This window comes from Culex pipiens, chromosome 1 (genome assembly GCF_016801865.2).
Source record: "Culex pipiens pallens isolate TS chromosome 1, TS_CPP_V2, whole genome shotgun sequence".
NCBI classification, from domain to species: domain Eukaryota; kingdom Metazoa; phylum Arthropoda; class Insecta; order Diptera; family Culicidae; genus Culex; species Culex pipiens.
In genome coordinates, this window is record NC_068937.1 from 75,953,128 (window position 1) to 75,966,351 (window position 13,224).

Sequence of the window (13,224 nt, forward strand, 5' to 3'; positions counted from 1 at the left end):
CCGGGATTTTTCATGGCGCGTTACATTTTGGGAAATAGTTGTAACAACTCGAATTAACATCAATTTTTCAAGGGTTTTCGGGTTTTTTTTTAGCAAAAAAACAGTACAGTTTTTTTTTAAATTTATTTTGTCATTTTAGTAGTACAATGATCGAATAATCCTAAGCTAAAAAAGGGAGTTCCTTTTAACAGGTGTTTAATTCAGGGAAGAAGAGGTATTGCGTGTGTCTAAATTCAGGTTTGGCTTGTTAAAAAAATAAGGCATTTCTAATTCTAAACTCAATAAATCTCAAGGAAACTTTCGCTACAGCAGGAGGTTGATCAAAGTCGTACGCCCCATCCAGCACAACGGTAGCATTTGCGATGCCAGCTCCATCTTCGCCATCCTGTGGACGTCGTCGATCAGGTACAGTCATCCCTCTTATTCGGAACAGTTTACAGATCGGTCAATGTTCAACAAATCATATAAAATCGATGATTGAACATAATGATTTGCTGTTACCTTCATGTGAAAGCTTTTCTTGCGATCTTTCGATTGATGTATAGACCGGCTGTACATTTTTACGTTTTATATCATGTTTTCAAAGAAAAACATTGACCCTTGAAATCCACAAATTCGGAACACTTTTTTCTTACGATGTAAACAAACTTTTTTTTCTCTCCAGGAGTACATATTTTTTACAAAATAATGACTTTGCACTCTGAAACCAGTAAAACTTATGCTTACCAATGTTTTATGAATGGTCTGATATTTTTTTTGTGAAAATATCAGTTAAATTCAGGTGTTCCACAAATGTGGGAGACACAATAACATCCCACAATCATGGAACAGGCAATTTGGTGGCAGAGTTTTGGTGCTCTGGATAAAATAGTCTTGAAATGCAGTTTTTGTTGAAAAACTATTACTTTTACTAGTGAAATAGCAAGAGAATGTCCAATTAAAGGCCCTCAAAATAGCAGGGTCGGCAGAAAAGTTGCATTTTGCATTTTATTGACAAATTACCACAAAAGTGTTCCGAATTTGTGGGTGTTCCGAATATGTGGGATGACTGTACTCTGCTTGACTTGAAATTGCTTGCGAAAGGAAACGGCGCAGCTGTATCACGCCGGTTATCTGTAGTTTGTGGGACCGCTGGTTGATGAGAGCGTGTCGCACCCTGATGATCTTGTCGCACTTGACGAAATTCAAGTTCAGTTCAAAGCAGGCTTCAGGTACAAACCTTGAAAAAACAAAACAAAATAAACCACAATGTATTTATTTACAATATAATATTCAAGTCCCTTGGTGATATTCCACTCTACGTTGAATAAATTACATCCTCGATACAAAATCTGTAAATAAATCGAGTTTCACATTTGAAATGGGAGAATTTTGAGAACATAATTTGAAAGCGCAAATCAAACAGAGTACTTCTGATTTATCCGATGGACAAAGAACGAGCTTGACATAAAAAAGCAAATACAGTCGACTCTCTGGCTATCGATCTTCTCGATATCAATATTGCTCCTGCTGTCAATAAATTTTTCAGTCCCTTCAAGAAGCTTGCTTTGATTTTTCGTTCTATAATTTGATAACTCCCGCTCTCGACGGTCCCTTCAAAATCGACAACGAGAGAGTCCACTGTAGGAATAAAAAATAAAACTTCTCGACATACATACCAGTACATTCTTTGTAATGTTTCCACTTAGGCCGAAGACTCTCGGGCAGCATTGGTTTTATTGCCAGCTCCGTCAACAGAATATCAACTGCGGCTTGGCCGCTCGAAAAGATTTGAATTTTGCTATAGAAAAAAAAATCCGTCCCAAACTTTACCTTTGTAGGGAGAATTAGGATTCTTCTCCTACATAGAAACCTAGATTGATATCCGGATTTCAGTCCTGTGAAATAGAAAAAGAAATCACAAGTATCGATTCCGAGAGGTAAATTTTACAAATCAGGAGCAACATATGAAAAGGGGCAGCTGGGGTCGGAATCGCAAATCTGGAAAGGTACTTTTCGTCGAAATCTGAAAAAAACATGTTTGTTTGCATTAAAATTTATTAAAAGTTTGCGTGATTTTCCGGTTGATTTGTTTTGGTTGATTCAAAGGTCAGTTCTTGAAAGTAAACAAACCTGCTGGAGTTTCACGTAGCACCCTAGAAGCAGACACTTCTGAAAACAAACGATCCGGAAAACCACTCAATTGTCTCCTTTGTGTTGTTTTTCCTCCTCGGCGGCTTCGATCCCGCTGGACGGAAGGATGGAACTTTTTTTTCTAGCTGCTCACGGATGTAAACAAACGCAGCCAATACTTGCTGTGAGGATGGAAGGCAGTTCTTTTTACACTCACTTTTGAAAACACAACACACGAACGCGAAAATAGTGAAGATGCTAATAAACAATCGCGAACCGCGACGACCACGACGAAACGCACCAAAACAAGAGGAGTTTTGACTTGTCAATTTCCAGCGCAGACTTCTTTTGTTTGTCGCCGCGCGCGACGGGAGAAAACAGAAATATAAATACAAGAGAGAGAGCGCGCGCTTTGTGGACTAGCCTTTCACAACACACAAGTTTTTTGCTGTAAAATACAAAACAAAATGCTAAATTCCGTATTTTTAATTTAATATCATTTTGAAAAGTTACTGAGACATAACAAAAAAAACATCGTTTTCAAATAAATTTAGCTACTTTAATGATCTTTTTCAATTTCAAGCTGTGAGTTTATCAAAAACGGAACGTTATAAAAAAAATTACTCACTCTCTCTCTCTTAACATGACCCTGCGTAAATGCTGCACCATGTCCTGTCGCGTCAGCGCGTCGTACAGTTCGTCCGCCCGGCATCGGAACTGCTCATTATGCTGTACTCCACTTTCGATTCCCTTGATCCCAAACAGGTAAGCTGAGGCGCTTCGTACACAGCCGTTTGGGACTTGGACATCACCATGTCTTGCAGCATAGGCACCGCGTCCGAAATGATTTCTGCGAAACGGATCGAATCCTCCAGGAAATTGACCTCGTTTCCTTCTTCTGGAACTCCTCGTTCAGCTTCGGGCCGTGCCGGGTCTTGACGTAGTACACTTTCAAGAACATCATGTAGAACACGCACTGCTGTTCGGTTTTCTTGAGCGCCGCGTCCTGCTATACCATCTTGTTGCGAATTTCCTGCGGCTGGCAGTCTTCCGTCCCATACTGCCTGCAAAGTTCCGCCAGGGAGAGCTTAGCGGAGAACGGATTATGCTCGAGGGAGGTTTTGATCAACGCGATCGAGTTCTTGCGCTCCAGCAGTGACTTGTCCTCGAGCCGTTCGACGGTACCTTCTAGCACCTGGTGCTGCCAGCTAAGTGGAACCGCGTTCTGGCCCTGGATGCAGTGCCTAATCTGAAGCACCTTCGAGCGAACATGGGCCGAAACGTCCATCGTGTGGTTGAACAAATCATGCAGGAAGTCATCGCGCGTTTCCTTCAGCTCATCGGCCAGTTCCTCCTAGGTAAGCTCAGTCACGATGGCTTTGCCCATGATCTGCAGGACACAGTTGTGCACCACGTAAGATTCCAGGTTCCTCAGTTCGTCGCTCATCGTGGACAAATGTGGAATGATAAGCTTCGCATCGAGCATTCCCAGCTCCAGCAACTGGCTCATGTGCTTTGCCGTTTGGCTGTCGGTCGTGTCCACGTTGAGCCGCTCGACCAGTTCCTTTATCAACACCAGGTAGATCGAAGCGATGCAAACTCTTCGTACAGCAGAATCACGCCGCCAGCGATCGGCGCAATGGTGCTCCATAATCTGCAAGATTCGCACCGGATTACGCTGAAAACGAAAGATGTGTGATGATCTCAAAATAATTAAACGAAACATGTTCCAACTTACTCAACAAACGATTCCTCGCAAAACCGGCGGAGCTTCTCCAACGGCAGTTGAAACAGATTGTACAGCACCTCATCTTTCGTTGTCCTTCAGCGCCGGCACCCGGTCCGCCCGCGGCAGTTCCGACTGAACCAGCTCATCCAAAACATTCGTCCCGAACCGGAAAATCTCAATAAACAGCAGATTGCACGCGCGAAACAGGGTCCGGAATCGGCCACCACAATTATTTTGCACCTCCATTTGCAGCAGCGACAACTTTTTGTTTTGACGGTTTTGACAGATGTTCAAATGGGGGTTCGGCCATTTATGTCGATCATGTCGATTGATTAATTAAGTCGATCTATATTATGCAATGTTGGATACAAGTGGAATGCATTAAAACTTGGATGCAACCAACGACATTGAAACCATTGAAACGCATGAAACTTTTTTTTGAAAATGCAGCCCAAGCAAATTGGGTACTAAAGCCCTATGTCCATTTTTATGTACAACGGTAAAAAACACGATTAAAAACCATTTCTGATCACTTTTTTTTCATTTTAATGCAAAAAAAATATTGTCATTTTAATGCAAAAAAAAAATATTGGTCCCCTTGGAACGAGCCGTCAAGTAGGACCTTTTCTGTCAAGAAGGGCCGTGAAGTTAATTTTTAAAAATTGAATTAAAAATCCATTTTAAATCCTTTGAGGTCGATCAAAAGGTCATTGTACTCAGAAAAATAAGCTTTATCGTAGTGAACAATAATATCACAAATTTAAGCTTAATTTTAGGACCCAATTGTTGAGAATTGGTTTTGTTAAAAATAATTAAACTAAAAAATAAGGCCATGTAGTTGAATGTTGATGTCACCAACAAATTTTAGCCAGAGTAGGATGCTATGAAACTATGTTTTTTCAACTAAAATCATGTTTATACTTCATGTAGATTAAATAAAAAAAACATGGTATAATATATCAATTTCTAATTTTGTACAAACAGCTTCTTTAAAAAGAATTTTGATTAAAATCAAAAAAATATTTATGCATCAATATAGTTTATCTGAAAAGGTCCTATGTACACAAACAACGTGTTAAACGAGGTGTAACACTAAAATTTTACATGTTGTTCTCTAAAATCATAAGATCTGTCAAATATTTAATTCATAATCAGGAATATGATCAAATTCTTGCAGCATTTAAAATTTAAATTAACAATTTTTCAAATACTGCCTATTTGTGAAAACATAACTCCATATTTTTGAACCAACAATTTGACAAATCGTCACCATTTCCTAAAAGGTAATTTAATGTTTCTATATGGTCACTAAATCATCCTCGTTCATCCGGGATTACCATAACTATCATAATATGTATTGTAATTGCATGGTTTTAACAGTGCAAATCATCATATAATTTTATGCGGGTACCGTTCATTGAATTGTAGGAAAAAAATCAACTATTCGAATATGTTAAGAAAAGTGTAACCATTCGGGAAATAGTACCATTTTAATTTTGTTCTATGGTCGTGACATTATATCAACAATATCACAAATGGTAACCATACCAGAAATAATTTTCTTATGATTTCGACAGTTTCACCTTTGGTATTTGATTATGCGGGATGCTATCGGGGTAAAAGATGATTGCGTGTGTACTTTTTTTTAGAAATATCTGGATGAAATTTGGTCAAATTTGAATTGAAAGGGCACATAAATATAGGCAAAAGGAAGCATTCAAGAATCAATTAGATATGTCTGACTACATAACCAATATTTTTTTTTAATTATTTTTTAAATTATGATACTACATACTTGGGTAAGAGGTTATCATTTAGTGATTATAGTGTAATAACACAATTAGACCTTTTCAATCACAATAAAAAGCTTCAAAAACACAATGGCATCTGATAAATCAATAAAAATATAAGATGTTTTGAAAATTAGCCTGTTCTATAGGAAATACTGAACAATAAAAAAAACATATTTTGACAAAGAACTTTGTCCTAAGGTTTCTATACGGGGTGTCAATCCAAAATTTTCGCGAAGCGAAAACGTTACGTGACGAATTCCCCTCTCGGCAAATTTCCCCTCTTTTTGGTGCACGCTGGTTGGTTGAACAAACGTTTCCCAATCAGTCAATATAGAGACGTGAGATTGATGTATCTAAAATTACCCCCACTCTACCTCATAATTTTCGGATCGTCGACGCGGCAAAAAGCGAATAAGGAGATGTAGGAGAATGGGTGCAAAAAGGCGGGGCATACGTCCCCTAACTAAATTAACAAAACTCGGCTCGGTCGGTCCCGAAAATTCAGTCTGTTGCTGGCCGTCGACGAGAACACATCAGGAGCAGATGGCCTGGTGGCCCGTTTGCAGACGGCCTGGAGGCCCGGGAGCAGATAGCCTGGAGGCATGGACACGCCAAGACATGACAGCCGGCATGAGCGGGAATTGGAATTGGCCACCACTTGGAGTGGCCGGAGTCCCCGGCGGGTGTTCCGATAGGGGGACTTTTCCCGAACCATAAGAGTTGGGGCAATATGGGTATCAAACTGTAGGGTTTTTGATACTGGATATGAAATTTGACATTTTGACAGTAGTGGCCACCACCTGGAGTGGCCGTAGGCCCCGGGGATGTTCCGATAGGGGGACATTTGCCGAACCATAAGAGTTGGGGCAATATGGGTATCAAACTTTAAGGTTTTTGATACTGAACATGAAATTTGACATTTCAGCAGTAGTGGCCACAATCCGGAGGGCCCCGCGGATGTTCCGATGGGGGGACATTTGCCGAACCATAAGAGTTGGGGCAATATGGGTATCAAACTTTAGGGTTTTTGATACTGGACATGAAATTTGACATTTCGGCAGTAGTGGCCACCACCTGGAGTGGCCGGAGGCCCCGGGGATGTTCCGATAGAGGGACATTTGCCGAACCATAAGAGTTGGGGCAATATGGGTATCAAACTTTAAGGTTTTTGATACTGAACATGAAATTTGACATTTCAGCAGTAGTGGCCACCACCTGGAGTGGCCGTAGGCCCCGGGGATGTTCCGATAGGGGGACATTTGCCGAACCATAAGAGTTGGGGCCAAGGGGTAGGACAGAGAGAAACTGAGTGACTCAATTTCTCAAAATTACTCAATGTGGCTCAAAGTTACTCAATGCTCCTCTTGATTTTCTTTTCTCGCTGAGTTACGGAATTTTTGAATATGCTTTGACAGATTAACGTGTTTACAAACAAATAAGATTTTTTTTCACGCTACGATGCTGGGAAAGTTCCCACATTTGGCCATATTCCATCAGAAAAAGGAAGAGACCATTCCTACTGTTCCGGATTTTGTTACGGAAGGTGCTGCAAGAGAGAAAACCTCAGTTATTGTACGTGTTTACTACGACAACGTGGCGGTTCTAGATTTGGTGTCCCGGCTTCATGCTCGTTGAAGCTGTTGACCTCATTTCACCGCTTTACTCGGATATTTATCTGCACATCTCCGGAATGGCTTCGTTGAAACAGTTGGAGGAAGGGACAACTGATTATCCAAGGCCGGTTTCCGCATTGAAAGTATCTAGAATTTGCTAATCTTAAAAGCTTTGCGCTGTTCCGTAAAATGAATCGGCAATCCGCCGGAACACGTCATCACTCCGAAGCAGTCACCAGACTTAATTTCTCGAATTTCATTTATCTAAAACAACTGCTTTAAACAGTTTAAAAGTGCATACCATGTTCGCTCAGGTTTTTTTTAAGTTTATTTTTTTTTATTTAATTGTTAAAACAAAACGCGGTCGTTTTTAAATTGATTGATACTGATGGAACCACGTTCCGGTTGATCAAACCAGGCGGGCAAAGACAACTGCTCTTGGTCCGTTCCGTTCCGTTGGTCCGTTCTGTCGGCAGGAAAATTGGCTTGCGCGGACACTCCTACAAGGCGCTGATGTCCTCTGAGTTCACCTTGCTTAAATTAGGCACAATCCTGTTGTCACAGGCCGACTTCTTCCAGTGAGAGGCCACCTTGCCCTGCGCTACAACGAGTTGATTATTTCCGTTTCTCCCAGTAGCTTGCGCTTGGTTTTGATGCATTCCTTGATCGGGGGCTTGATATAATCTGTTCTGGTTTCACCTCGGGTGCTGTTCCGGCTCTTTATTGAACCGTCGTACTTCTCAACGTTAACTTCGCTAGGGGCCGCTTGGGCCGCCAACTCCGGCAGGGAATGGGAACGTACATCGTGAAACTCAGGCTCGACGGTTTCTTGGGAAGGGCAAAACTAACCACATTTCATTTGATGGCCGCGTTTTGACGGGGTTTTGCTCAATACTTTTGTTATGGAGTAGCTCCAGTTGTGTTTGAACATGCGTTTTCCTCTTACGGTTGGTTGTCATCCGCCCCGCCTCCAGATTCGGATCGATACAGACTGATTCCGTCGCCCTCCGCCGACAACAGGTTTATGTCTGTCTGCAGGATCTGCAAAATTTGACTCAAGCAGTTCATCCTCTTCCGGATCGTATCCTGTAGCTGCTCGGCATTGATGTAAGCGGAGGCGGTCTGTTGTCTGATCGAATCTGTCCATCTGGTTTTGTAAGTCGTGGTGTTGATCCAGCTCGTTGGACCTCGCAAACCCTTTCCGCGGTTAAGACGAAGTGGACGAGTTCTAGTCGACTCACCAGGACCTCCGAGATCACTGCCTCCAAAGCCCAAGCCGCTACTTTCACCCGGCAGGCCACCACTACCACCGGTTCTGTTGCGCTCCAGACACGGTCGTTCACCCCTTCCCACGAGGTGGCTTCAGCACCGCTAGAAACGTTTTGTGGTGATAACGTCAATTTCGTCGACGAAGATGATGGCCGGAGAGTTGTCCAGACGGACGACGGACAACGTCGGCCAATATTTTTACATAAATTCCGAACCGGAAAACATGAAATATAACCTGCTCTGCTGATCTTTTAATTTCATGCAAAAGTGCTGCCTCACGTTGTTTTTTTTTGTTTTGAGTGATTTGTCATTTTCTCAAATGTCACTGTCAAAATTCGTTACGTCGGTTGTGAAGATTCAGAAATTCTGAGTGGCTCAATGTTACTCAATTCTACTCAAAATTTCTCAAAATTACTCACTGTCTTACCCCTTGGTTGGGGCAATATGGGTATCAAACTTTAAGGTTTTTGATACTGAACATGAAATTTGACATTTCAGCAGTAGTGGCCACAATCCGGAGGGCCCCGCGGATGTTCCGATGGGGGACATTTGCGGAACCATAAGAGTTGGGGCAATATGGGTATCAAACTTTAAGGTTTTTGATACTGGACATGACATTTTGGCAGTAGTGGCCACCACCTGGAGTGGCCGGAGGCTCCGGGGATGTTCCGATAGGGGGACATTTGCCGAACCATAAGAGTTGGGGCAATATGGGTATCAAACTGTAGGGTTTTTGATACTGGATATGAAATTTGACATTTTGACAGTAGTGGCCACCACCTGGAGTGGCCGTAGGCCCCGGGGATGTTCCGATAGGGGGACATTTGCCGAACCATAAGAGTTGGGGCAATATGGGTATCAAACTTTAGGGTTTTTGATACTGGACATGAAATTTGACATTTCGGCAGTAGTGGCCACCACCTGGAGTGGCCGGAGGCCCCGGGGATGTTCCGATAGAGGGACATTTGCCGAACCATAAGAGTTGGGGCAATATGGGTATCAAACTTTAAGGTTTTTGATACTGAACATGAAATTTGACATTTCAGCAGTAGTGGCCACCACCTGGAGTGGCCGTAGGCCCCGGGGATGTTCCGATAGGGGGACATTTGCCGAACCATAAGAGTTGGGGCAATATGGGTATCAAACTTTAAGGTTTTTGATACTGAACATGAAATTTGACATTTCAGCAGTAGTGGCCACAATCCGGAGGGCCCCGCGGATGTTCCGATGGGGGACATTTGCGGAACCATAAGAGTTGGGGCAATATGGGTATCAAACTTTAAGGTTTTTGATACTGGACATGACATTTTGGCAGTAGTGGCCACCACCTGGAGTGGCCGGAGGCTCCGGGGATGTTCCGATAGGGGGACATTTGCCGAACCATAAGAGTTGGGGCAATATGGGTATCAAACTTTAGGGTTTTTGATACTGGACATGAAATTTGACATTTTGGCAGTAGTGGCCACCACCTGGAGTGGCCGGAGGCCCCGGGGATATTCCGATGGAGGGACATTTGCGGAACCATAAGAGTTGGTACAATATGGGTATCAAACTTTATGGATTTTGATACTGGACATGAAATTTGATATTTCAGCAGTAGTGGCCACAATCCGGAGTGGCCGGAGGCCCCGGGGATGTTCCGATGGAGGGACATTTGCCGAACCATAAGAGTTGGTACAATATGGGTATTAAACTTTATGGATTTTGATACTGCACATGAAATTTGAAATTTCGGCAGTAGTGGCCACACTCCGAAGTGGCCGGAGGCCCCGGGGATGTTCCGATGGGGGGACATTTGCCGAACCATAAGAGTTGGTGAAAAATGACTGTTAAACTTCTGAAATCTGTTTCTGGAAATTTAGAATGACTATTTCGTAATCAATTAGAGCCCTGAATAGGGCAGTTCAGCTCCACTTGCAATTTTCATCCCCTTAGTTCGATAGGACGTTGATATTATGTCTTAAAACTTTAGAAATCAAACGGCCTGTTTCAGAGCCACGAAATAGACCACAAAAGAGTTGTCTTGTGTAATTATAAGGGAATCATGGGGAAATTTGGATCGGACGTTCTAATCGAAAATTTCAACAATCATCTAGCAAAGTTCTTTGTCATACTGGTCATGTGTAACATAACCACCTGCACCTTTTTTGTTGAATTTAAGATAACTCCGGCTCCGACTCCGACTCCGGGTTATCAGAAATCCTCGGCTCCGAAAATTTAGCCGACTCCGGCTCCGACTCCGACTCCAGCTGTTAGAGTTTTGACGACTCCGACTCCGACTCCAGGTCCCCAAAAAGACCCGACTCCACCGACTCCGGCTCCGACTCCGACTCCGACTCCACAGCCCTGGGCACAGCCGACAACGATGAGTGGGTGATGCTGGATTTGGAGGAAGGATTGAATTAAAACATGCCCTGATAAGATTATCATCTTGAAATTACCTTCAATTACGATTATTGACTATTTTAGTCAGGATGGGACAGGATATCGTTACCGATTCCTCAAAACCAACCCATTATCGCCCGTCTGCCACTGAACTTTAAAGAAAAACAAACTTTGTGACGTCACTGGGTTTGTCGGCAACTGTGCACGGAGATAAAAAATTTCGAAAATTGAATTTTCATGCAAAAACTGTCATTTTATTTTTTTTCTGCGTGTTCGCACCAATGCAGCCTTGCAAACACAGCCCAACCTGTCTTACAGTAACCTTGCTGTGCACGGAGATAAAAAATTTCGAAAATTGAATTTTCATGCAAAAACTGTCATTTTATCTTTTTTCTGCGTGTTCGCACCAATACAGCCTTGCAAACACAGCCCAACCTGTCTTACAGTAACCTTGTGATAAAATGGCTCTCTCAATCATGATTCGAACACGGAACCGGTTGTTGCGTTTGAAACGGAATTTGTATTCGATTATAAATAGATTCCGTTTCAGAATTCGGATTGAGTTAACTGGGCAGGCTCATATTTGGGGGAAAGGTGTGTCTACTAGATACACGTCTGCCATAATTGTGGCTTTGGTTATGGATGCTCCCTTGTAAAGTTATTCATACATGTTTGATTCTGGGGTGTAAAAGTAAATTATGACTAAAAATTACATTTTCGCTCATAGGCTGCCATTAACACAAAAACTAATATTTCTCCAAATTTCTTTCGTCATTTTACAGGGCATGAGTTGGGCTACAATGTCCTTTTATTGGGTTTGACCAAAATTTAGAATATACCCAGAATCCAGGGCTGTCTCATTGTTCACCACTCTTTTCTACCCATGGGTAACAATGAGACACTTTGATTTTTCTTCATTAAACTTTTCAAAATCTGTGGAAATCTTTCAAAACATGAATTGGAAGTGATTTTAGGCATATTTATTGAGTTTGAACTTCATTTAACCAAAAATATAAAGTTATTTGATAAAATATATGGATTTTACAAAATTTAAATACTTTTTAGTATAACTTTTGTAAATTGAAGTTTCATGTTGACAAAATTGCTTGAAAATATTCAAAGCAAGTCACCTGCAATGGAACAATATAAAAGCATGATGTTTTACTAGAAAAGTATTGATTTTTGTAGAGTGTCTCATTGTTCCCCAGCTGTCTCATTGTTTCTGCCGAGTGCGTCTACAATGAGACAGTTGAATAACTCTGACTGTAGACGTCAGATCGATCTCATATTTTGGTCAATGTTAGAACAAACTAAAAGAAAGAAAATGCAACAAAAAGTTCTTTAAAATATTCTAATGAAAAAAAAAATACAAAAATCGTTGAAGTTTAAAAACCAAAAGTGTCTCATTGATGACTACCCTACCCTACATATCTCAGGCATCGTCCAAGCAATCCCCTTAAACAAAAAATGTCCAGTTTTTGCCAAATAACCCCTGCAAAACCTTTTTTCCTAACCTTCAAATATTAGAATTTAAGGCAGTGCCAACAGGCCTTTGGAAACTTTTACATATTATACCAAAACTACTTAACCTATTCCAACTTTTTTGGTTTGTCCATACTCCTAGGCCATTACTAGTACTAGCCTTATCACTTTAATTGCCGTTTTCACTTGGTGTCCAAATTACCCCCACTGTCTATATTGTTGAGTAATTCATCGACTGCCCCCTTGCTTTGACTCACCCCTCGACCGAGCGAGAGCGAGTGAGAGAGATTTACTGTGGTGCGAGAGCGCGTCACGGTTGCAGCAGGCGCAGGGACGCCATTCCAAACTTGACTTTCACCGCGTTCAGAACGTGAAGAATAAAGATTGTTGTTGTGTAGTTAAACCTCTCGAGTTAACTTTTATTTCCGTCCGATTCCGCCTCGGGTACCTGCCATTCTGCTCGTCAGGTTATGGGCCCAGGCGAGGAACCGCGGAACCGACGGGAAAAGTGTTGAAAAAGATTCGGCCGGGAAGTGCCGTTGTTCTTTTGTTCGCCGCGAGTTGAGCTCGGTCGAGATTCCGAGTGGACGCCATTTTGTATTTAGTGGTGAAAAAGAACGTGGACAAAAATGTCGGGAGCGAAAATTTCGATGCCAAAACTGAACGGCGCGAATTGGTGTACGTGGAAATTGAGAATCGAGAGTCTGCTGGAGAATGAAGATCTGTGGGATGTTGTGGTGAAACCAGTGCCGGCCGCGGATAAGCAAAACGCCGACTGGGTCTCGGACAACTGGCACGCGAAGGCGAAGATTCTGCTGTTCCTGGAGGACAATCAGTTGCA

General features: G+C 42.2%; 1 pseudogene; it reads right to left on the reverse strand.

Annotated features, from left to right (window-relative positions):
• Positions 1 to 35: 35 nt before the first annotated feature.
• Positions 36 to 4,458, reverse strand: LOC120425618 (uncharacterized; annotated as a pseudogene).
• Between the last annotated feature and the right edge of the window lie 8,766 nt (positions 4,459 to 13,224).